Genomic DNA, 26059 nt, shown 5'->3' with positions numbered 1-26059 from the left:
GCTGCCAAATATCAACATCAGGTTTTGTGAGAAAAATTAAGTTACTTAAGCCTTTTCTGTAGCATAGCAGTGGTGGTGATGGATGAAAGGTTATACAGTTTGGATCTCTATTTCCATCCTGCTGAGAAAAGATAATTTGGAAGTAAGAATGTGAGGTTATGATGTGATTTGGACATTTTATGGTGACCTAACCTTTTCAAATGCTATTCTTACTGTGTCTGGTTTTGTTGGTGGTGATTTTCTTTACTGTTTTTCTGCAGTTCTCACACTACAACTTAGAGAGTAGAATGTGAATAACTTCACATATTACATTTTTAAGAGTTTTGTGGTTCTATGCACATCTTCATTATCCAGTGCAGTAAAAGTAATAACATGAATATTTTTTTCTTCATTAGCACTCTGGTTGTTTTATTCCTAATAAGTGATTTTCAATTCACTTACAATAAAATAAATTATAATTCAAGGATATGAACAATAAGAAATCTCAAGAAATAGACAATTATTGAGGATACTTTTAATATGTATTCATCAGTAAATAATAATAGCAATAGTATGTCCTCATAGGTTTACTTTGAGATTTAAATAAATCAATATAAGAAAACTGTTAAGAATATATAGTTAATGATGAATGAAATTAGTTACAATTATTATAGTAATGCATACTTTGAATCCCTCATAGGAAAGATGTTAATAGCAGGAGAAATATTGTAAATGTTTATAAAACTTTGTAGTTTGATAAAGTGTCTTCATATGCATCAATTCATGTGAGCCTTATGACAACTTCATAAAGATAAGAGCAAATAAAAAATTATAAATTTAAATGTAAAAATCCATCTATCTACAAAATTTAATGACAAAGTATTTTTATGTCTTATTCAAGTCACTCGGTTAGTAGGAAATGACAGAACCCCAGGATTTTGTCCATAAATCTGTGACTCTTTGTTTGTCATGGATATGAGACTCAGAATTCTTCGGGGAATTTTTTCAGACTATACTGTATGATGGTGAAAGAACTTTTTCTACTTGTCCATTAAGGACAATTAGTTGATAGCTCCAAAATGCTTTACCATTGTGTATTTGACTCAAAAATCTGAACGTATAGGGTATTCCAGAGAACAGTACTGATATAGAGCTTGAGATGAAATAAATTCAGAAAATAAGTATGTAAACATGCCATAACCCACGTGACTTAATAGCTGAATAAAAATAAATACATAAATAGATAACAGGCTTTATTTTACCCACGAGTAGAAGCAATAAATTAATATCATAGGCAGTAAGGAAAACAGCTTAGGTAATTTTGTCATTCAAGATCTCTCTTAGGTCCTTAACTGTGTACATGCCTATGGATTTTCCTTTTTCTTTACATCCCTTTCAAGTAAGGGAAGACATACTTACACTCTTTCCATTCGTTTCTGGACTCTTTATGCCATTTTCACAAGGACAACATTCATACTTACTTTTTAAAGACTTTTTTTTTCCTGAATTTTGTGGTATCATAACTACAGAAAACTCTCATCATTTATTCAGCTTTTTCTAAAAATATGTAAATTAGATCCCACAGTATTTATTGCAGTTCATATTGTCAGTGTTAACACATCTCATGCTTTTATTAGCTATAGACCACAGATTCTGTGTCCCACAGGATTAGAAGATCTAAAACTACAGAATGGGTCTCTCTGAAAGTCTTCAATCAAAAGAGAAAAGAGACATAAAGGTTTTTCAGATAAAATATTGCAAACATTTTTTCATATTCTTTCTAAATAATTTTCATTCCACAAATACATAAGATAAAAGAGGCAGAAAGACAGGTTCATTATGTTATCTTGTCCAGGTCTCTTGTCTCTGTTAATAGTTAATAATGGGCAACTGCACCAATTGGTTCTGCATTGTGCTTTCAAAGAATCAAGTTTTAATATTTACATTTCAATAAAGCTGTAGCAGAAAAGCAAGATGTACAAAATGACTGTTATTCTAAGGCAATTGCTTAGGGCAATTTAAATAATAAAGAAATTAATTATATAAATGTCCAGCTATTCTCAGCCATTCACCCTTGATGAGCTTCAGCAGAGAACAGGGAAAGTTGTACTTCATTTCCTTTTTCCTTCAATCTTCTGTGACAATGATATTTACTAGAGTTAAACTGCTTAATGGAACTGATAAATTTCTAATATACAGTATAAATATGTTGGAGCATGTATTGTAGACAAAAGAACATACAAGACTAATACATTTATAAAAGCAGCATAGGTATTAAGGACTGAAGAAAAAGAGTTATAATTTTTAAAAAGGAAGAATAGTTTTTATAGTAACAATAAGAAAGTACCTTTTTATGGCATCTACTATAGCTGGAAGGAAATTTAGATATTGGAATTCGATCCAATGTCTCTCTTTTAGATGGAGATGCTGATGTGGAGAAAAGGCCAAGCATCTTGTCTCAGACTATATAACTAGATAGCAACAGAGCCTTCCCCAGATCCAAAGCATTTGACCTAAACACTTTCTAGCGTGTTATAGATGACTTTATTTTGCGTGATAAAATGATTTTATTTCTTCTCAAATTGTAAAAGTTCTGATAAGAGTTATATTTTGTTATCTAAGGAGACATTCTCTGATTTCTAGTTTTACATGAATCACAAAAAGAAAATTCTTCCACGATTTACCTAGAAAATCTATGGGTCCTTGGCCAGGTGCAGTGGCTCACATCTATAATCCCAACACTTTGGGAGGCTGAGGTAGGTGGATCATGAAGTCAAGAGATCCAGACCATCCTGGCAAACATGGTGAAACCTCATCTCTGCTAAAAATACAAAAATTAGCTGAGCCTCGTGGCGCACGCCTGTAGTCCTAGCTACTCAGGAAGCTGAGGCAGGAGAATCACTTGAACCCGGGAAGCGGAGGTTGCAATGAGCCGAGATCATGCCACTGCACTCCTGTCTGGCAATAGAGCGAGACTCCGTCTCAAAAAAAAAAAAAAGAAGAAAGAAGGAAGGAAGGAAGGAAGGAAGGAAGGAAGGAAGGAAGGAAGGAAGGAAGGAAGGAGGGAAGGAGAGAGAAAGAAAGAGAAAGAAGGAAGGAAGGAAGGAAGGAAGGAAGGAAGGAAGGAAGGAAGGAAGGAAGGAAGGAAGGAAGGAAGGAAAGAAAGAAAGAAAGAAAGAAAGGAAATCAAATCTGTGGGTCCTTTTCTTTCTCTAAGTGATGTAGTGGCTCTTGTATCCTATAGTACTTGTTTGTGTTTCTAAAACTCCTGTAATAATCTTTAGGATGAGTTACACATTTCTGCATTTCTCTGACAGAATGAAGAAGAAATAGAGATAGTAATTTTGAGCAGAAATACACTTGAGAATGACAGTCCCAGGAGATGAGGGGCAGTTTCTTTTTCCTTTATGACATGGAAAAACCTGTTTGTTTTTAGAAACTCAAACTCATCTAACAAATCTGTACTGAACTTAGATAAGAAGCAGACTGAATGTTCTTAAATAAATTAGAAGTGATCCCTGCCTTTAAGTTATGAACAATTAATTGAGAGTATCACATTATCAAACAGGAAGGACATGAAACAGAATGTTAACTGAGAGCACTCTGAAAAAGCACTTAGAGAGTGCATGGCACATAATTAGTGCTGAACAGCTATTTTCAGACACTAAATTGGAATTTGATAAACACTGTAATAATGCTTGCAGGCTAACACAAGGAAAGAAGGCAGTTATGGTAGGACTTGAATAAATAGGCAGCATTTTAACTAATGTAATTTGACAGAATAAACAAATGAAAGAGGCAGTTTGAGGAAAATTAAGAAGCAGAAAAAAATAGTAGGCACTTCGGTAATCAAGATTAAAAGAAATTCTGGAAAGATTTATTCCTTCACATTTGTTCCTTTGCATGATCATAAACGCTCATGTAAAGATTGCAAGTACGTCATCCCTTACCTGAAATGAGCAATAAAATAGCTCAGACTCTTAAGTCTGTTTGTTTTCATTTCCTTTGTAAATTGCTTTTCTTTCAGTCATTGCACCTTTTTGATTATGTAGACCAAACTACATAATAATGGTCTTTTATACATACATGGATTTTGTTTTCCTCCCTTATACTTCTTGCTCTTATCATGTATATGTTAGTAATATTTGCATTATCTATATATTTGGAGAGTAGCATGACCTATAAATTTCCACATTCGCTTTGTGACAGCCTGCTGCATGATAGTAAGCTTATCATAATCAAAGAAAATCAACACCTTCTCACCAAAAGACAGATTGCTTAAGTAGAGCAACATTGTGAAAAAAAAGTAAAAGCCCCAACCTAATGACAGATGTTGCTGTTTCTGCCAAGTGTCACTCTGTCTCTAAGCCCCATTTATGGAAAACCATGTAAGTTAATCAGCAGAATATAACTTTGTTTACAATGTTTATATTGCTAATCCCTTTCAGTGCGATGTAAATTCTTGCAAACTGATTTAAGTTGTTAATCTAGCTAAAGCAATGTCTTGAATTCAGAAGTTCTATGTTACCAATTAGCTGACAAAGATATTTACTTATTTTTTTCAATTAAATTAATTGCAATAATTTGTACTCTGGAACAGATGAGTAGACTTAAGCATTGTTTGACATTGAAATCTCTCTTTCATGAAAAAATGTTCACAGATCCTACTAATACCTGTCTTTCTTTTATTAACTTGTACAAGTTACTCATTATATATAGATATAGTTATGTGTAGAGATTGATATCAATGTATATTGAAATAAATTCCTATACATACAGACATATACAGTCCTGTGCCTCATAATGATATTTTAGTCAACAGTGGACCACATATACAAGAGGTCTTCACAAAGTTCATGGAAAATGCATATTATGAAAAAAAACTATGCATAGATTTCAAAAAAATTTGTGCCAAAACAAGTAGTACCTACTTGTTATAACATGTGATCATTGCTGATATTTATGCAATGTGTTATATGTCTCTTATCGCAAGACCTATGTTTATGGTGTTATATTGTGTATAATCTGTTTGATAGTTCTATACTACTGCTATTCTTATAATCTCTATTCTACAAATGAGAAACATTTAATAATTGACCATGTATAGATTTGAGTATAATTTTCTCTGGCCTTACGAATTTAGTATTGACTTATTCTATTATTCTGTCTATCAGTAAATCAGAGATAAAATAGGTCACATACCTAGTAAGGTGCTTGGATAACAGTAGGTGTTTCATGCCCACAACAATTATTTTCCTCTTTATGACCCTAGCTCTTCATTGTTTCACCCTTTTATTGAGGTACAAAGCCTGACAAACATAAAGCTGTACATATATAATATATACAACTTAATGAATTTGTAGATAAGTATACCCTGCTGTTCCCTCTGATTATTCCATGGTCTATAATGCTCTTCCCCACATTGATTTACAAAATGTGTTTTCTCATGTAATATAAGTCTTTATGTAAATATTGCCTCCTTCAATATTTCTTTCCTGGCCTCACTAGCTAAAGTATCATCTTTATTATTTCCAGCTTAGTTTACTTAATTTGTTTTCCTTACTCCAACCATTATATATTTTTTATAGATAGTATATTTGTACAAATATACAAATAAGTATCAAATATGTGATGTGTCTAGTACCACACTGTTAAGCCCCATAGAGGTAGAAGAATTTTCTACTTTGTTCAATGTTTATGCCGAGTACCTAGAATGGTTCCTGACATATAGTTTATATTCAAACTATTTGCTGATTTTATTAAAGTAACAGTAACAACTTATATTTAAATTATCAAAAGTTGAACTAAGAAGTGGTATATAAAACGTAGAATAAAATATTGGAAACACTAACATGTAATGATAATACCATAAAGTATGACAAATATGATAATTCAATTTTTAAAACTTAGTATAGAAACATAAAAGTTATAAAAAGGTCTGTATTCTAGGGTTATAAGTTATTTTATGATTTGTTTGATCCCAAATTAAATGTCAATGATGAATGTTCTTGTCATTCATTATATCATTTGATTCTTCACAATGACTTTAATTTATAAACGAGGAAACTGGGGTTTTAGGTAGCTAAACTGTTATGTATACTTTAAAAGGCTTAACCAAAATTAAATTTGGACACAGGCTATGTAGGAGTTTTCAAACATCTTCAATTTTGAAAACCACCGTTAAAAATAATGATTTTATCTAATAAATGCCACATCTACATATTTCATGAGTAAAGTACATATTAGTCTTTTCGCTTATAATTTTTAGGTTTTCTGACAGCTATGCCTATGTTACATTGTTCTGTTGTATGTTCAAGACCTATCGTACCAACGTAGCTGGTTTTTAGGGTATCCAAAACAAGCTTTTTCTCTCTCCTGTGGTTAAAAAATATAGTTTATTTTCAAAAGGGGCAGAAAACTGGAATCAAGTCACAAAGGCATTTACCTGTCACAGACTAGGAGCATACCACAGAGAGCAAAACTGACGCTCCTGTGCATCTGTGCATTCAGCATTCCGTGGCTCAAAGCCACTAGACTCTTTTCTGCATGACCAACTGACTAATTGCTGTACTTGGCCTTTTCTATTCTCTTCAATTAATGCAATGCACAATTGCACATAGCAACAGAGTCACCCATACAGAACAGAATCTGGGCCAGAATTAGGCTCTAAGTCCCAGAAGCACCTGTTACAAATATAAAGCATCCAGATGGTCTAGTCTTTGTGGGGAAGTGTCAAGCATTGACTTATCTGTCTTTCTTACTTGTGGTTTAAGGTCAAAATCATGATCTGCTGGAAGCAGGGAGCCAAATAAATATGGGAAAAAATACCAAGGATTAGTGTCAAAACTCCTCAATTTGTTTATCTAAATCTTTGTTGCTCAGTGGAGCTCATTGTTATCATTTTCTAAGCATGCAAATGGGATTAGTCCATGAATACATGGCAGGCTTCAGTATAATTAGTTAGATTTATTTAAACACAGCTGTAAATCACAAAAATGTGAAATATTTGATGATTGTAAGTTCATCCCATTTGTATATTCAAACTTTAGCCTTCAATCAACTTCATTGTTCTAATTTTGTTTGAGATTCTAGAAAATATAAAAATATAAAATATTACCTTAGCTTCGCTTAGCTTTTCATTGTTTTAACTTACTTTAGACGTATAGAAAAATAAATGGTATTATATATTTCAAGAGAACTTTAGCTATACATATTGCATTTGTGTTCTTCCTTTTCCATCCAAATGAGATATTTAAATTGTACTTCCACATATGCATAATCCTTTACGATAACAATTTAAATTTTAGTGAACCACCTAGACATTTTGTGTTACAAAAGAAGTTAATGTAATGCTTTTTATTTGCTACTTTTATTTGCTACTTGATATTTCAATATCATTTCTACATGGTGCATGATAAATTTCTCTTGGAACTGATATTTTTTAAAATTTTTTTGCAAATAAAGAAAAAAATTTATTTTCTGAAAAACACAACATGTTCTTAATCTCAAATGTGGCAACCAACAGGAAAAGTGAGTTTTCTTTCTTTTGTTGCTTATGCCAAAGCTCTAAGAAATTTTGTTACCAAAATGATTACACTGGACTTATTTCAGACTATCAGAAAGGACTTAATATATGCAATACATCCTAAAGCTTTTATTCTGGGTCATAATTACCAGTTGATTTCTTTTTTCCCCTTTCAATTTTTTAAAAGAGATGTACTTTAAAGACATATCTAAATCTTTCTAATATTAATATTAACCAATAATATTAGTTGTCACACAATATTCAGATTCTAGATGCATTTTATTACCATTTGGAAATGTTACATATTTTGCTGAAGTATAATCTCATTTTAAGCAGTAAAATTAGAAAGTCCAGTGACACTGAATTGTTAGGTTAATAGATTTTTCACTTTCTAAAACTGTCATAAATAGCTCAAAAAATTAAAAAAGCATTTTACTTAAAAAGTACACATGTATGTATCATATATGTGTGTAACACATATAGAATGTAGGTATAAATTTATATATTCTTATAGAAAGGGAAAATAAATATGCTGAGCATTTAATATTCTTGGAGATGAATTTATTTGAAATGTTCCAAGTTCTAAGTAACCTTTGGTTACACTCAATCTCTTGGGCAAAAATTGATTGCAGAATAAGCAAAAGTAATTTAATATCAATATTTTTAAGTTATTTATACTCATAGTGAACGTATATCTTAACAAAAATTTTATGGATTCTATGTTGAAAGGTCAAATTAAAATTTTCACTCAGGTAAAATCAAAGACATATTTATTTTAATTATATTCTGAAGGATAATGTACCAATACTAATTATTTATGAGCTGATTATACTATATTTGCTAACCTCATTGTAAAATATTAGAGAGAGATAGAAACATTCTCCTGAGCATGTTACTTGGTATTTGTCATAAATTAAAATGGAAAAACCAAAATTTGGCTTTACAAACTACTACCTGCCAAAAAAAAAAAAAAAAAAAAAAAAAAAAGAGAGAGAGATAATCAGGTACCATTTCCAGCAATGGAAGGCAGTATGTCACAGCCCCAAATTCCAGTTGAAAATAATTAGAAAAGTTAGACAAAATGCATTTAAGTAGGTCTAAAGGTATCAGTGAGCTAGAACGTAGAAAGGAACTAGAGGACCAAAATCTAATGGGCCAGAGAGGTGAGTGAAGCATTGAAGGCATGTGCTCATCAATGAAAACAGGACTTAAAGGATTAAAAGTTAGCAAAACCTTTAGTAGTTATAAGGGTCTGAGGAGAAAAACATTTTATTTCGGGGATCACCAAGGAGGAAAGTCATTGGTAAGACCCATGGATTGGGTTTGATACCAAAGTTGTTCAGTACTATGAACAAAATATAAGCCAACCTTCATAGGAACTAATGACTAATTTTGACCCTTCTCAGACCCTCACTGGACTAAAGCTATCTTGTATGATTAATGCATATAACCTAGTGGTCTAGAATAGAGTGAAATCCTCTCTAGTGAAAGCATATGTAACGAAGAGACTCAAATTATCTCTAAAATTTTTGTAATTTATGTGGTTAATAAAAATAAATATTAAAAATTTGATAGGATAAGATCATATGATCAAAAAACAAGAGAAACAATATCAAAAAAAGAAATAAAGGGAAATCAGGTAATGATAATATGTGTCAAAAATTTTTAAAAGTTATTATTCTGGATATGACTATATGATTAAAATGCAATATTAATACCTATGGCAGAAAGCTAATAATTATAAAAGTAAAAGAACTAACATAAAGAAATAAAGACATGATGGATGGGTTTAAAATGAATTAGATAACACTGAATGTATATTATCACACTGGAATATACAGTTAATCTTCATTGTTCACAGATTCTGTATTTGTGAATTTCCTACCTACTAAAATTTATTTGTAACCAAAAAACTCTATACTTGTGGTGCTTTTACAGCCATTCATGGATATGTGTATATGAAAAGCAGTGAGGAATCTGAATTGTCCATATATACATTCCCAGCTGAGGTCAAACAAAACAACACTATCTTCTTGTATCAGCTCTCATAATGTAAACAAGCATCCTTTTTTCAATGTATTTAGTTTGGCATTTTTTTCATTATGAATTTCTGTTGTTGATTTCACTATTTGAATTGACCCCAGTGCATAATGCTTAAGTGCTGACTAGTCTTCCTGTCATTGCAGCACTTTGGGATGTAGAGGTGGGTGGATTACTTGAGGATTTTGAGACCCGGAGTTTGAGACCAGTCTGGCCAACATGCAAAACCCTGCCTCTACTAAAAATACAAAAATTAGCTGGGCATGGTGGTGAATGCCTGTAATCCCAGCTACTCAGGTGGCTAAGGCAGGAGGATTGTTTGAGCCCAGGAGGCGAAGGTTGCAGGGAGCTGAGATCACGCCACTGCACTCCAGCCTGGACAATAGGGCCAGACTCTATCTCGAGGAAAAAAGAAAAAAGAAAAAGAAAAAAGGAAAGAAAATAAAAGGCTATGCTATGATGTAGATAATTGAGGACATTTATGTTCCTCTTCATTCAGCCATTAAGTTATAGTTCTAGTACCCATGACTTTAGTGTTGCTAAATCAACAATGTATATTTAAAAAGATGTCTTTAAGCAGAAACACACACAAAACAAGCATATATATTGATTGGCTGATGAAAATGTTACTAGGAATTTAGCCGTGTATTTCTCTAGGAGGAATGATTTGGTATTCGTTAATTCAGAGTCCATGGAACCATTATATAAAACATAACTAATATGAATAATGATAATTGACTATTACAGAAGATAATTTCCTGAACAAGCATAGAATGACAAAAAGCTATATTATGCAGAAAATAATTTAGGATTCCTGAGAAAAGATAAATGTTGTATAAAATTTGATATAATCACAAGTGAAAAATAAAAAGGAACCAAAAAGAAGAGAGGATTCAGAATTTTACAAAACCTATGGCAGATAATACAGGCAGAATGATTACTCTTATCAAGCCATGTAAACATAAACATAAAACATCTATACTTTTAGAATAAAATGACCGAAACCAAACAAAAAAGACATATTAAAACATTCAGAATTAGAACAAACAAAAAGCTTCAAGAAGCAACAATAGTGTTGATAGCTTTTTTTTTTTTCCAAAACAAAAACAAAAATAAAAGCTAAACAATAAAACAAATGAAAGAAACAAGGGATCCAGTAAACCATGGTATGTCACTTGAAAGTACTGAAGGAAAGTAAGTGATATAGATAATAGAAACACAAGTGTCAATACCTGAATAAAAGGAGTTAGAAAATTACAGGGAATTTGAAGTAAACATAAAGATAAATTTCCAAGAATGAGAAAAAGAGAAATTCTTAAAATGAAAATGACTATAGACATATGTATTGATACCATTTATTTATTATTTCATAAGTTATTCTAATATTAATGGCTTAAAAGGACAACCATCGATGATCTTACAGTTTGTAAAGGTCAGGAATGCAAGCAAGTTAGCTGGATGTTATGGCTCAAAGTCTCACCTGTAGTTTCAGTTAAGTTGTCAGGGGCTACATTCATCTGAAGGCTTCGGATGGGCTAAAAGATTTGTTTCCAGATGGCTTACTCACAGGGTTCTTTGCTGGAGGCCTCTATTCTTCACCATGTGAGGTTTTTCATAGGAGGATTGCATCTCACAAAAATGGCTTTTAAATCACCCCAGAGTAAGCAATCCAATAAAGAGTAAGGAAGAAGCTATTACGTATTTGTATCTGTTGTCTCCCACTCTGGAACATTAGCCAGATAGAAGCAGAAATGTTTTTGTATAACAACAATTCCAGTGTCTAAAACAGCAATACTCATGTGATTAGCCTACATATTGAATAGATGAATGAGTATATAAATTAGATTGTCAATAAACTGGACATATATAGGCTTACAGTCTGTTTTTGATATTTGTAGTTTTTCTTTAAGAGGATATGTATTGCGAAGTTCACAAGAAAGCTTCTATATTAATTACTTTTTATTTTTATTTTTTTCTTTGGAGGTGTAGTCTCATTCTGCCACCCAGGCTAGAGTGCAGTGGTGCAATCTCAGCTTATTGCAGCTTTCCAGGTTCAGCCTCCCAGGTTCAAGCGATTCTAGTGCCTCAGCCTCCTGAATAGCTGGGATTACAGGTACCTGCCACCATGCCCTGCTACTTTTTGTATTTTTAGTAGAAACGAGGTTCCACCATGTTGGTCATGCTCGTCTCAAACTCCTGACTTCAAGTGATCCATCCGCCCCGGCCTCCTGAACTGCTGGGATAGTAGGCATGAGTCACTGTGCCAGGCCAATTACTTTTTTAATTAAAGGAAGTGTAGTGACTTCAGCAAGATAGTGGAGTAGGAAGCCCTAGACCTTGCTCCCCCGCAGCCCCAGAATCACCAACTTAATAACAATATATGGTCTAGAAAGCCTTGATGAGAATACCAGAAACCAGTTAGGAAATTTTAGTGTTCTGGCAAAGTTCAGTTCCAAGAATTGTTGCACTAAAATGAGTAAGAAAAGCCATTTCATATCATCCATGTCAGTTCCTCCCTCAGGGCAGATAGCTCCTAGTCAAGAAAAAAAGCTGAATGTGCAGCTTGTCTCTTGGGAAGTGGGAGAGAAAGGGAGAATGGCCTATGATCTGGTTTTGCAGGGGGCTGTCTGTAGGACTGGGTTCTCTGTCTCACCTGTCTTGCACTGCTTCTGGGGAATCAGCATACTTTAGATGCCTGGGGATTGCTGTGAATGAAACAAAACTCACCAGTTTTTGGCAGCATCAGAGAACTTGTAATATCAAAGACAGAAACCAATACAGCTTGCCCCTATTGGAAGAAGGTGCCTAGCCCTTTCCAACTCATTTTATGAGACCAGCATTACTCTGATATGCAAATTAGGCAAAGATACTGTAAGAAAAGAAAAAGACCAACATTCCTGGTGAATATTAAGGCAGTAATCCTCAACAAAATACTAGCAACACAATTTAAACCACACATTAAAATAACTATGCACCACAACCAAGTGTGATTTATTCCTGGAATGCAAGGGAGATTAAACATATGAATATCAATCATTGTAATATGCCACATTCACAGAAGAAGGAAAACGAGACCTATCACCAAATTGATGCAGAAAAGGCATTTGATAAAATTTAATACGCTTTTATGTCAAAAACGTTCAACAAGTTGAAAATAAAAGAACTTTACCTGAAGACAATGAAGGGCATAATAAATAACCCAAGCCACATCAAACCACATAATAATGAAAAATTGAAGCATCCCCTAGGAGAACAGGAACAAAGAAATGATGCCCACTCTCACCACTTCTGCTCAATATAGTAATGAACGTCTCAGCCAGAAAAATCAGTCAATAACAACAACAACAAAAAATAAACAAATAAAAGACATCCAAATAGGAAAGGAAGAAGTAAGTTTACCTCTCTTCTCAGATGATGTGATCGTATATGCACAAAAGTTTAAAACTTGCACAATAAAAGCAGAACTAATAAATGAATTCAGCTAAGATATAGGATACACAATCAATACACAAAAAATCAGTTGCATATCTATACAATAAAAATGAACAATTCATAACAAAAAACAGTCTGATTTATAATAGCTTCAAAAACAAAACAAAAAATTAGAAATAGACTTAACTGAGAAAATGAAAAACTTTTACACAAACAAAAAACTACAAGACACTGCTGAAAGAAACTAAGAGAAGACATAAGTAAATGGAAAAGCATCTCATGTTCATAGACTGGAAAATTTAATATTGTTAAAATGTCTGTGCTATCCAAAGTGATCTAGAGATTTAATCAAAATCCCAGTGGCATTTTTTGCAAGAACAGAAAAAAAAAATTCCTAAAATTTATCGGAATCTCAAAGGACGCTAAACTGCAAAAACAATCTTTAGAAAGAAAAACAGAGCCGGAGGCCACACACATCCTGATTTTAAAATGTGTTACAAATCTACAGATGTCAAAATAGTATGATATTTGCATAAAACATATTGGGAGACCAATGGAACAAAATAGAGAGCCCAGAAATAAATCTGTACATAGTCAAATGATCTGCCAGAAGGGTGCCAAGATTTCACAATGGGAAAAGGATAGTCTCTTCAACAAATGGGGCTGAGAAAACTGGATATCCATGTGCAAAGAAGGATGTTGGAATCTTATTTTACGACATATACAATAGTAACCAAATGGATTTAAGAGTTAAATGTTTAACCTGAAACTGTAAAACTCCTTGAAGAAATGGGGGGAAAACTTTATGACACTGAATTAGGTAATAATTTCCTAGATAGGACATGAAAAGCACAGGCAACAAAATACATGAAATGGTACTACAAAAATAGACAAGGGAGACTACATTGAACTAAAAATTTATACTCAGAAAGAAAACAATTAACAGAGTAAAAAGGCAACCTGTGGATTAGGAAAACATATTTGAAAACCATATACCTGAAAGAGATTAATGCCAAGAATGTATAAATAACTTCCACAATTCAGGAACAAAAAAAAATATATACAATCCAATTTAAAAATCAAAGGAAGATTTTAATAAACATTTATCCAAACAATATATGAATGGGTAAATAGCATGCAAAAAGATGCTCAACCTCACTGTATTAGTCTGTTTCTCATTGCTATAATGGAATACTTGAGGCTGGGTAGTTTATAAATAAAAGAGGTTTATTTGGCTCACAGTTCTGTATGTTGTACCAGAATGTGGCACCAGCATATGCTTCCAGTAAGTCCTCACGAAGCTTTTACTCATGGCAGAAGGTGAAGAGGGAGTAGGTGTGTTATGTGGCAAAAGGAAGCAAGAGATAGAAGAGGAGGTGCCAGACTCTCTTTAACAATCAGATCTCCCATAAGCTAATAGAGTGAAAACTCATATTTTACTTTGGGAGGGAGCACCAAGCCATTAATGAAAGTTCTGCCCTAATGACCCAAAGACCTCTTATTAGGGAACACCTCCAACACTGGGGATTACATCTCAACATGAGCTTTGGAGTGGCAAATATTCAAACTGTATCAATCACTAATTATCAGGGGAATGCAAATCAAAACCAAAATGACGTATCAAATCACACCCATTAGAATGGTCATTATTAAAAAAAAAAAAAACTAGAAAATTACCTATGTTGGTGAGGATGTAGAAAAACTGGCATCCTCATGCAGCGCTGGAAATGTAGAATGGTGCATCTAGTATGGAAAATATCATGGAGATTACTAAAAAAAAAGACTTACCATAAAATTTAGCAATCCCTCTTCTGAATATGTATTCAAACATTTTGAAAACAGAATCTTAAAGATACAGCTGCACTCCCATTTTCATGGCAGCATTATTCACAATAACTAAGAGATGGAATGAATCTAAATGTTTATTTAAAGATGAATGAATAAAGAGAATGTAAATATATATAGCAAAATATTATTCAGCCTTAAAAAGGAAAAAAAAAAAAAAAAAAAAGGTCGTATGCTACAACCTTAAGGCTACTATGCTAAGCAAAATAAACCAGTCCCAAAAAGGCAAATATTGCATGAATCCACTTATAGAAGGTATCTAAAATAGTCAAACTCTTAGAAAGTATAATGTTTGTTGCAAAGGGCTGGGGGCAGAGGGGAAAGGTGGTTTGTTCAGTGGATATAGAGTTTCAGTGCTACGGGATGAAAAACTTGTAAAGCTCTATTGCATAATGCTGTGTTTATAATAACACTTCTATATTGTACACTTAAAATGGCAGGTATGGTAAATTTTATGCTAATAAAATTAGAAAATATATAAAAAATTGATAATGGTGGTAATTATTCTTTCAAGGAAATTTTATACTTACCTTTCTCTATTCATCTGTAACAACACATTTAGAGAAATTTATCAACAACTATAGATTACCTGAGATAATCTTGTAATCAAAATTTGAATCTCATCAGTTAAGGTCACACAATTGTTTCATTTACAGTCTCATTGTTAGCAACAACCATACCTGGGCTCAATGCAATTGTCACTAGCACTAGCAATATGGCCTGGGTGTCATAAAGTTCATTTCCTCACATTTGAATCTCATGATGTCAGAATCTGTTTAAGGATTAAATAATATAATATTAATATAATTGCTGATGCAGTGTCTGGTATCTAATAAGCCCTCAAAAACACTAGATATTCTTATTCCCACTGTTACCATTGTCTTCATGCAGAGTAAATGACATGTAAGAAAAAACAGGTTTTATGGATTTGAATTTTTTTCTTATAAGTAAAATTAGTATTTTTGTAGTAAATTCCTATTTAGCAAAGCTATGTTTTATAAGCAAATTGTTCTTTCAATAAGGAGCAGTGATCCTTATTGACTGTATTTTAAAGAGTAGCTGCAAAATTAAGCTAATGAAAAAAAGTATAACTTTTCCCCTTTACAAACAGTATTCCATATTTTCTCAATTTAAATTGTAAAATAAATGATGACATTTCGGACTTCTTCATGTACATTTCCTATTGTATATTAAAATCTAACCAGATATTCTAGTGAAGATGCGTAGGAAGGTCAAATAACTATGGGTTATACTATATACTATATTCATCCCTTTGAGATTCATGATGTATTTAATATTTGTGACTCAGAGAAGTGCTAAAATAGAGAAACTATTTGATCCTTGAGATACTCTTTATTCAAACACATACTTTCGAATAAGTTTTACTAAAATGCCTTTGAGAGATGCTTCACTAGACAAGTAGAAATGAATCTTTGTGTTAAGTAATTAAAACAGCATAACTCAAATATTTAAATGTTTAAATTAGGTGTACTTTAATGAGTTTATTACAAGTAGAAAAAAAATGGTTAAACAGAAACAAAACAACAAAATAAAACAATACCTAAAACACCATATGAGGAAATTAATTTAAAAATTTAAAAAGAAAAAATGTTGAATAAAATCGAACTTAAGCTAGAAGTGTATACACATTTAGAAGCTTAGCTTCTGTGTTGAATACAAATCTTTAATTTTCTCTGTAATTTCTTTTTAGGAACTCCTCCAAGAAAAGAAAATAATAAAATGATTTTCATTCTAAGAATAAATGACATTAAAAATAAGGAAAACAAGTTAAAACCAAATACGCAAATATAGTAGCTTATTATTTCTACCCTCCACCTGAAGCCCTTAAGTTACTCCGTTTGATATGTATATATTCATTGCACATTCTTTGAGAGTATTGATTTATATATGAATTTAGCCGATCGCTATACATATGCAATAAAGATGTCCTTTTAATTCTCTAAATTGTGTAATAAAATTATCAAATCCATTAATTTCTGAATAACATGAGACTTCGATGGTTGATGATGTATGAAGAGTTCACGCCGTCTCCTTGACTATTTTTATTTGCGGAAATCTCAGAGTTTTTCACATGCTATCAGGGTGCCAATCTCATTTTGATGAGAGTCACTATGCCACAGGTATCTTTATTTCAAGAATTTCACACAGTATATTGTAATTAGTCACTTAGAATAAATATTGAAATAATCATAAATTTTGAAAAAGCCCCTTGGGCATCACTAAAAGGTCATAGTCAAAACTAAAATTCCAGGTGATGGAAATAATGAAAAGAATGACTGCAAAACAAGAATAAATAATATAAATTGTTGTTATGATGTAGCTGTAAAGAGAGGTGTGGGGATCATGTTTGGATGACTTGTGAATTGTGTTTCTTTTCTTATATTTATTTTTCACAATGTATTTATTATGTACTTTCCTAAGAGACTCTCTCCGCAAAATTATTAGATGAGCACATCTTATGCACCACCCTGTTTGACATTCTGGTCAATAGAACTTTCGAATAGAGAATTTGGAACAGAACATCACCTACACCCTAAAATTTAAAGCAGTAAAATTTAGGAAATTTAAGAAAGAAAACACTTCAGATGTAAAAAAGGTAAGTAGTAATTTTTAAATGTACTTCAAATTCATTTTGGTTTGTGGACTCATTTAGTATGTAAAATGTAAGTTATAAAATATTATGAGTATGTTTAAATAGGAATACATTTAAAAGGAAAGAATGCAGACTTGAGTTTCACCTGAATTGAAACATGTATGGCAATGAAATATCTCAAAAAATATCTGGTAATGATAATACAATGACTAAACATGAATATACCCACTTGTTGGACATTGGCAGATTGTTGAAAAGTTGTTGAATATCACATTTGCTACTAAATATCACATTAACCCTCATATAGCATTGCTAGAAATCATTTGAAATAATCTTAATTTTTAAGTAATGTTTCAATAATTTAATTTTAAAATTTATAACGTACTAAAAAGAAGATTCAGGCTAATTAATGATATTAAATATCACTAAAAGAGCATAGCTAGAACATATTTCTAAAAATCATTGCTTTGTTTTATGCATATTAATATTATCTCTTTGCCACAGTAGACAATTTATAATCTGAGACAAGGATAAGAACAATTTTGGTTTAATTTCAGTAAATTCAAAAAGATACAGTAAATCTCTTTGATAATGAATATCCAATCTAAATGTATTGTGCTGCATAATAGCTGAACATATGTAACATTTTCAAGTATGATTTGCAGATAAAATTGGTAACAGCAGCTTGATATACTAAGAGTGCTCTCTTTTAAGTTTTTATCCATAATGACACTCAAATCCTAACTTCACAGATGTGATATTTTTTGTTTAATTTGTGCTATTGAATTTTATTTTCTTCTTAGTGTGTAGAGTCAGATGATTATAATGGTATATGCTATTTTAGACTATAGTATGAAACTGGTTGTTTGACTCAGTGTCACTGCACTTAGAACAGGTGGCTCCTGTTGTTAAGAGTAAGAATATAAATTATGATTATTTAAAGATTATGTGCAAACAACATATCTCTATAATATGAAATGTAAGGTTAAATGCTAGTGTTTAGAATGGTGAAAATTTTATACGTTGGTCAAAATAATAAAATTGGTTTCTCGTTATATTTATGTACTACAGTTCAAATGATCATATTAAAGGAAGAGCTTGTTTCATCTTAATTTTTAAGTAAACTATAAAATATAAACTACATATTCAGTAATGCATGTGTCTAGTTACTCAAAGCATTTACTTGTATTAGCCCTATGTTATTTTTTTCTCTAGTAGAAAGGGATTTAATGGCCAGGAAACAAAATGTTCCAAGCGACCCTGAATTATACTAATCCAGCTGTTTAATTCTAAAACACCCTTGAAACTGATTTTTTTTTTTTTATTATACTTTAAGTTCTAGGGTACATGTGCATAACGTGCAGGTTTGTTACATATGTATACTTGTGCCATGTTGGTGTGCTGCACCCATCAACTTGTCAGCACCCATTAACTCGTCATTTACATCAGGTATAACTCCCAGTGCAATCCCTCCCCCGTCCCCCATGATAGGCCCCGGTGTGTGATGTTCCCTTTCCCAATTTTCTCCCATTCTGTAGGTTGCCTGTTCACTCTGATGGTAGTTTCTTTTGTTGTGCAGAAGCTCTTTAGTTTAATGAGAACCCATTTGTCAATTTTGGCTTTTGCTGCCGTTGCTTTTGGTGTTTTAGACATGAAGTCTTTGCCCATGCCTATGTCCTGAATGGTACTACCTAGGTTTTCTTCTAGGGTTTTTATGGTATTAGGTCTAACATTTAAGTCTCTAATCAATCTTGAATTAATTTTCGTATAAGGAGTAAGGAAAGGATCCAGTTTCAGCTTTCTACTTATGGCTAGCCAATTTTCCCAGCACCATTTATTAAATAGGGAATCCTTTCCCCATTTCTTGTTTCTCTCAGGTTTGTCAAAGATCAGATGGCTGTAGATGTGTGGTATTATTTCTGAGGACTCTGTTCTGTTCCATTGGTCTCTATCTCTGTTTTGGTACCAGTACCATGCTGTTTTGGTTACTGTAGCCTTGTAGTATAGTTTGAAGTCAGGTAGCCTGATGCCTCCAGCTTTGTTCTTTTGACTTAGGATTGTCTTGGCAATGTGGGCTCATTTTTGGTTCCATATGAACTGTAAAGCAGTTTTTTCCAATTCTGTGAAGAAACTCATTGGTAGCTTGATGGGGATGGCATTGAATCTATAAATAACCTTGGGCAGTATGGCCATTTTCACAATATTGATTCTTCCTATCCATGAGCATGGTATGTTCTTCCATTTGTTTGTGTCCTCTTTGATTTCACTGAACAGTGGTTTGTAGTTCTCTTTGAAGAGGTCCTTTACATCCCTTGTAAGTTGGATTCCTAGGTATTTTATTCTCTTTGAAGCAATTGTGAATAGAAGTTCATTCATGATTTGGCTCTCTGTTTGTCTGTTACTGGTGTATGAGAATGTTTGTGATTTTTGTACATTAATTTTGTATCCTGAGACTTTGCTGAAGTTGCTTATCAGCTTAAGGAGATTTTGGGCTGAGACAATGGGATTTTCTAAATATACAATCGTATCATCTGCAAACAGGGACAATTTGACTTCTTCTTTTCCTAATGAATACCCTTTATTTCTTTCTCTTGCCTGATTGGCCTAGCCAGAACTTCCAACAGTATGTTGAATAGGAGTGGTGAGAGAGGGCATCCCTGTCTTGTGCCAGTTTTCAAAGGGAATTTTTCCAGTTTTTGCCCATTCAGTATGATATTGGCTGTGTGTTTGTCATAAATAGCTCTTATGATTTTGAGATACGTTCCATCAATACCGAATTTATTGAGCGTTTTTAGCATGAAGGGCTGTTGAATTTTATCAAAAGCCTTTTCTGCATCTATTGAGATAATCATGTGGTTCTGGTCTTTGGTTCTGTTTATATGCTGGATTATATTTATTCATTTGTGAATGTTAAACCAGCCTTGCATCCCAGGGATGAAGCCCACTTGATCATGGTGGATAAGCTTTTTGATGTGCTGCTGAATCCGGTTTGCCAGTATTTTATTGAGGATTTTTGCATCGATGTTCATCAGGAATATTGGTCTAAAATTCTCTTTTTTTGTTGTGTCTCTGCAGGCTTTGATATCAGGATGATGTTGGCCTCATAAAATGAGTTAGGGAAGATTCCCTCTTTTTCTATTGATTGGAATAGTTTCAGAAGGAATGGTACCAGCTCCTCCTTGTACCTCTGGTAGAATTCAGCTGTGAATCCATCTGGTCATGGACTTTTTTTCATTGGTAGGCTATTAATTATTGCCTCAATTTCAGAGCCTGCTATTGGTCTCTTCAGGGAATCAACTTCTTCCTGGTTTAGTCTTGAAAGAGTGTAAGTGTCCAGGAAATTATCCATTTCTTCTAGATTTTCTAGTTTATTTGCATAGAGGTGTTTATAGTATTCTCTGATGGTAGTTTGTATTTCTGTGGTGTCGGTGGTGATATCCCCTTTATCATTTTTTATTGCATCTATTTGATTCTTCTCTCTTTTCTTCTTTATTAGTCTTGCTAGCAGTCTGTCAATTCTGTTGATCTTTTCAAAAAAACCAACTCCTGGATTCATTGAGTTTTTGGAGGGTTTTTTGTGTTTCTATCTCCTTCAGTTCAGCTCTGATCTTAGTTATTTCTTGCCTTCTGCTAGCTTTTGAATGTGTTTGCTCTTGCTTCTCTAGTTCTTTTAATTGTGATATTAGAGTGTCAATTTTAGATCTTTCCAGCTTTCTCTTGTGGGCTTTTAGTGCTATAAATTTCCCTCTATGCACTGCTTTAAATGTGTCCCAGAGATTCTGGTATGTTGTATCTTTGTTCTCATTGGTTTCAAAGAGCATCTTTATTTCTGCCTTCATTTCGTTATGTACCCAGTAGTCATTCAGGAGCAGGTTGTTGAGTTTCCATGTAGTTGAGCGGTTTTGATTGAGTTTCTTAGTCCTGAGTTCTAGTTTGATTGCACTGTGGTCTGAGAGACAGTTTGTCATAATTTGTGTTCTTATACATTTGCTGAGGAGTTCTTTACTTCCAATTATGTGATCAATTTTGGAATAAGTGCGATGTGGTGCTGAGAAGAATGTATATTCTGTTGATTTGGTGTGGAGAGTTCTATAGATGTCTATTAGGTCTGCTTGCTGCAGAGATGAGTTCAATTCCTGGATATCCTTGTTAACTTTCTGTCTCGTTGATCTGTCTAATGTTGACAGTGGAGTGTTGAAGTCTCCCATTATTATTGTATGGGAGTCTAAGTCTCTTTGTAAGTCTCTAAGGACTTGCTTTATGAATCTGGGTGTTCCTGTATTAGGTGCATATATATTTAGGATAGTTAGCTCTTCCTGTTGAATTGATCCCTTTACCATTATGTAATGGCCTTCTTTGTCTCTTTTGATCTTTGATGGTTTAAAGTCTGTTTTATCAGAGACTAGGATTGCAACCCCTGCTTTTTTTTGTTCTCCATTTGCTTGGTAGATCTTCCTCCATCGCTTTATTTTGAGCCTATGTATGTCTCTGCATGTGAGATGGGTCTCCTGAATACAGCAGACTGATGGGTCTTGACTCTTTATGCAGTTTTCCAGTCTGTGTCTTTTAATTGGAGCATTTAGTTCATTTACATTTAAGGTTAATATTGTTATGTGTGAAATTGATCCTGCCATTATGATATTAACTGGTTATTTTGCTCGTTAGTTGATGCAGTTTCTTCCTAGCCTCGATGGTCTTTACATTTTGGCATGTTTTTGCAATGGCTGGTACCGGTTGTTCCTTTCCATGTTTAGTGTTTCCTTCAGGGTCTCTTGTAAGGCAGGCCTGGTGGTGACAAAATCTCTAAGCATTTGCTTATCTGTAAAGGATTTTATTTCTCCTTCACTTATGAAACTTAGTTTGGCTGGATATGAATTTCTGGGTTTAAAATTCTTTTCTTTAAGAATGTTGAATATTGGCACCCACTCTCTTCTGGCTTGGAGAGTTTCTGCCGAGAGATCTGCTGTTAGTCTGATGGGCTTCCCTTTGTGGGTAACCCGACCTTTCTCTCTGGCTGCCCTTAAGATTTTTTCCTTCATTTCAACTTTGGTGAATCTGGCAATTATGTGTCTTGGAGTTGCTCTTCTCGAGGAGTATCTTTGTGGCGTTCTCTGTATTTCTTGGATTTGAATGTTGGCCTGCCCTACTAGGTTGGGGAAGTTCTCCTGGATGATATCCTGAAGAGTGTTTTCCAACTTGGTTCCATTTTCCCCCTCACTTTCAAGCACCCCAATCAGATGTAGATTTGGTCTTTTTACATAATCCCATACTTCTTGCAGGCTTTGTTCATTTCTTTTTCTTCTTTTTTCTTTAGATTTCTCTTCTCGCTTCATTTCATTCATTTGATCCTCAATCGCTGATACTCTTTCTTCCAGTTGATCAAATCTGTTACTGAAGCTTGTGCATTTGTCACGTATTTCTCGTGTCATGGTTTTCATCTCTGTCCATTCGTTTATGACCGTCTCTGCATTAATTACTCTAGCTATCAATTCTTCCACTCTTTTTTCAAGATTTTTAGTTTCTTTGCGCTGGGTACGTAATTCCTCCTTTAGCTCTGAGAAGTTTGATGGACTGAAGCCTTCTTCTCTCATCTCATCAAAGTCATTCTCCATCCAGCTTTGATCCGTTGCTGGCGATGAGCTGCGTTCCTTTGCAGGGGGAGATGCGCTCTTATTTTTTGAATTTCCAGCTTTTCTGCCATGCTTTTCCCCCATCTTTGTGGTTTTATCTGCCTCTGGTCTTTGATGATGGTGATGTACTGATGGGGTTTTGGTGTAGGTGTCCTTCCTGTTTGATAGTTTTCCTTCTAACAGTCAGGACCTCAGCTGTAGGTCTGTTGGAGATTGTTTGAGGTCCACTCCAGACCCTGTTTGCCTGGGTATCAGCAGCAGGGGCTGCAGAAGATAGAATATTGCTGAACAGCGAGTGTACCTGTCTGATTTTTACTTTGGAATCTTCCTCTCAGGGGTGTACTCCACCCTGTGAGGTGTGGGGTGTCAGACTTCCCCTAGTGGGGGATGTCTCCCAGTTAGGTTACTCAGGGGTCAGGGACCCACTTGAGCAGGCAGTCTGTCTGTTCTCAGATCTCAACCTCCATGTTGGGAGATCCACTGCTCTCTTCAAAGCTGTCAGACAGAGTCGTTTGCGTCTGCAGAGGTTTCTGCTGCTTTTGTTTATCTGTGCCCTGTCCCCAGAGGTGTAGTCTACCGAGACAGGCAGGTTTCCTTGAGCTGCTGTGAGCTCCACCCAGTTCGAGCTTCCCAGTGGCTTTGTTTACCTACTTAAGCCTCAGCAATGGCGGGCACCCCTCCCCCAGCCTCGCTGCTGCTTTGGGGTTAGATTGCAGACTGCTGTGCTAGCAGTGAGGGAGGCTCCGTGGCCATGGGACCCTCCCGGCCAGGTTTGGGATATAATCTCCTGGTGTGCCTGTTTGCTTAAAGCACAGTATTTGGGTGGGAGTTACCCGATTTTCCAGGTGTTGTGTGTCTCAGTTCCCCTGGCTAGGAAAAGGGATTCCCTTCCCCCTTGCGTGAGGCAATGCCTCGCCCTGCTTCAGCTCTGGCTGGTCGGGCTGCAGCAGCTGACCAGCACCGATTGTCCGGCACTCCCTAGTGAGATGAACCCAGTACCTCAGTTGAAAATGCAGAAATCACAGGTCTTCTGTGTCATTAGCGCTGGGAGTTGGAGACTGGAGCTGTTCCTATTTGGCCATCTTGCTCCGCCCCCCTGAAATTGTTTTTTACTTCTTTGTTTGTTTTGTCTCAGACCATTCTCCATAGCAATGAAACTCTTAAAGCTAGTACATATTACCAGTCCAATGAGTGTGAATAATCAACTTAATAATGATAGTATATATAATCACTATATATTTTCTAGATAGTTCTAGATTGTTAACTTTATGTTCCTTTAAAATAAGTAATATATTCACTATAGAAAATTTAAAATACTACAGATCAACAAAATAAGGAAAAAATATAATCGTTCTGCTGAAGTGATTTTTTGTGGAAAATACAACTTGTAAACTAATTCACACACACACACACATATAAAACATGACTTCACGGAACTTACAGTACTGCAGAGGAGACAGATGAGAAAGAGGGAAATAAAATAATTTGGATTTGTATCAAAATTTATGAGGACAATAAGTTAGGTACTAGGTTAGAATGAAGAGGGGAGTCTACATTTAAATAGGGCATTCACTGAAACCTTTTCTGGAAAGGTCATGTTCAAACTATTAAATACTGGTTACAGAAAAGGGAACCAAACATAAGGAAGGCAGAAAGAATATTACAGGTTGCAGATGTCCTGCTACATGAAATACCCTAGCATATTTGGAACATAGATCTAAATATTAGTGTTATTGGACATGCTTAGCAAACAGGAAGGACTGTAGGAAAAGTAGAAAAGTGATGTAACGCAATACACTCTAGAATATGGTAAAGTTAGAAAGTTATTCCTGGTAAAAGAGAACATCAGTGAAGGAATGTGGAGAAAACATTTAGTAAGCTCACAAAGTCAGGTCAAGTGGACTATGACTGTAACTAAAGTGGAAATAGATTTTACTTATTTAGGAAGAAAAACTGATAGGATATGGTCATGAATTTGAAGTTGGTTAGTGAGTGAGAGAGAAAGATTCAGGCTGCAATAAATTCATTTTCTGAGCAAACAATGGATACTAAACCTCTTAGAAAGATGGGGAAGATTGGAGTTTGGAAAGGGGCACATTTTGTGAAAAAACAAAGATAATTTTATTTTAATTATGTCCAGTTTGAAATATCCAGGACATATCCAAATGGAGATATGAGGTGGTAAGTTACATATCATATATACACATGGGAAATACATGTCAGAGGAGTTGTGACCCCTAAATACAAATTTGTGAATTACAGCATTAAATATAGTATTCAAATAAAGTGAAATTGGGAGTCACCTTAGAAGAGAGTTGAGAAACAAAATGCACTGATAACCTGAGGAAATCCTGTCTTTAGAAGAGGGTGATTCTGAAGCATCAAGGTTGAAATTAAAGAATCTCTTAGTGATAATGCTGAGAAGAAAAGAAACAAGGGAAGAATGCTGTAAAATAAGTCCCAATTTCCTTTTAAAATTTATTAAATATATATATTATATATATTAAATATATATTTATATATGTATACATTTTTGTTATTGAGAATATTTGAAATACCTTTGTTTAGGGAAGCTTAAACAATTCATACCTGAATACTGACATATTCAGATTGAGTTCTATGATTCTAAAAGATTTCGCTCATATTTTCCCTTACCTATATTTTGGCATATTCTTCAAGTATTTCTAAGAAATAATGAATTTTGGGGTATGATTTTGATTTTTTTTTGAGTCTAAGTGCATACTTATGGCTCATCTATTGCAATGATTTCCCTAATGCTAAGTACAGCCCCCCAAAACCTAGTTAGGAGAGAGACAAACACATATTTGTTGAATTAATAAATCCATTCATGTCTAATTGTCAAATGGATGGATAGTCCCAATCTTAAATTGTTTTTCTTTGCACCGAGAAATATTGTTTTCCAAACATGGAGAGAACTGCATAGAAATTAGCATTACTTCTCTTCTCCATCTGTAATTTTACTATGTTAGTATT

The sequence above is a fragment of the Chlorocebus sabaeus genome, chromosome 3 (genome assembly GCF_047675955.1).
Source record: "Chlorocebus sabaeus isolate Y175 chromosome 3, mChlSab1.0.hap1, whole genome shotgun sequence".
In the NCBI taxonomy this organism is placed as follows: domain Eukaryota; kingdom Metazoa; phylum Chordata; class Mammalia; order Primates; family Cercopithecidae; genus Chlorocebus; species Chlorocebus sabaeus.
Note: the sequence above shows the minus strand (reverse complement) of the source record.